Genomic DNA, 1,428 nt, shown 5'->3' on the forward strand with positions numbered 1-1,428 from the left:
AGAGAAGGAGAGGTGGTCAAGAAAGGGAGAGAGGGGGAAGGGTGAAAGAGAGAATCCAAGGTGATGGGGTGGGGTGGGGGGGAGGAGGTGGAGGGTGGAGGGGTTATCTAAGTATAGGTAGCAGAGCGCTCCACGAGAGAGGCAACAGGGTGGACCTGCGTGTCACACATCAGAGGGCCTGTGCCAAGGGTCTACCCGGTTCTGACGAGACCCCGGTCTGGCTCGCCGAGCGCCTGATTGAGATTTCATGCTGCGTCTCTGTACTGGTGGGATCAGCGCTCTGCGATCGCTGGCATTAAACGTTCAGAGATATTGCTGCTTCGGTCTGGCAGGATACTTCGTGTTGACAGCTCCTGTTTTATTTTTTGCTTTCTGTGCTCTACGGATATCTCTGGATCCGGGTGAGCTGGTGTTTCGTTTCCTTTTGTGTCTTTTTTTAAATCTACGGGCGAAACGGGCACTGTCACAGAATGGAAATCATGAGGATAATCAATATCAATTAAATTTTAAAAGCTTGTAGTGGGTGCTTGGTGGGTGCTGTGATGTGGTGTGCTACTTCTTTCCTGTCAAACATTTATAGTCGTTATTCTTTCTCCTTATTTGTATGTGTTTGTTACTCTCTTGTAACACATCTAATCTGTGGTACTTATGTTACCTAATTGTGTTGGAAGTGCCGTGAAACTCTTACAAAAATAATCAAAACATGGTGTTTGGCACTTTTTTAGAAGTCCGTGTGAGGAATGGGCATAATCTCAAACTGGAAATCGTGGGTATATCAATTTTAAAAGTTTGTAAAATAAAAACTTCATTTCATTTGAGTGTCGGTTTATCTTATTGTTAGTTGAATCAAACAAAAATGAGTATCAATCTTCTATTGCTACTCCTTGGCTCCTCCTTACTGTTGTCTTTCTGCCACACCCCTGATCTTCTGGTAGGAAAGATCTACACCTAGCCTTCTCGGACAAAGGCGAAAAATCTAAGATGGCCCGTGTGCAAGTTGCGCACGTTAAGATCCCTTGGTGGTCTAAAATCGATAAGAGTAGGCTTCGGCCGCCCCCCGGGCAAAATTCAAAATTTCCTACCAACTGAAAATATAAGGTGTGTCCCGCGTGCTCATATGACCTTATGCAGTAGCGAGCGCCGTAAAACACTTTACAAAAAAAAAAAAAAAAAAGAGTATCAATCAATACACGAATGGAAGTGAAGTTTCAAATGTACCAACTTTTGGAATTGATATTATATCACCATTGGATCCCAATTTGTGACTGTGCCAGCTTTTCCCGTAAGCTTCTCATTTCTTAAAGTGCGAATAAGTTCTCGTGAAAGTGAACACTCTGGTGGTTACTAACAGCGAGGAAAATAGGATGTACGTGTGTTTTCCATGTTACAACACTTACAACAGATATCTCAACCGTTCGTGTGTGTATA

General features: G+C 43.5%; 1 protein-coding gene across 1 annotated transcript in view; it reads left to right on the top strand.

Annotated features, from left to right (window-relative positions):
* Window positions 1-193: 193 nt before the first annotated feature.
* Window positions 194-1,428, top strand: part of LOC101845019 — a gene marked incomplete in the record, with an annotated part of 30,387 nt that continues 29,152 nt past the window's right edge. The window contains 1 exon segment of the mRNA XM_013085406.2: window positions 194-401.

Source organism: Aplysia californica, unplaced genomic scaffold (assembly GCF_000002075.1).
Source record: "Aplysia californica isolate F4 #8 unplaced genomic scaffold, AplCal3.0 scaffold00371, whole genome shotgun sequence".
Taxonomy (NCBI): domain Eukaryota; kingdom Metazoa; phylum Mollusca; class Gastropoda; order Aplysiida; family Aplysiidae; genus Aplysia; species Aplysia californica.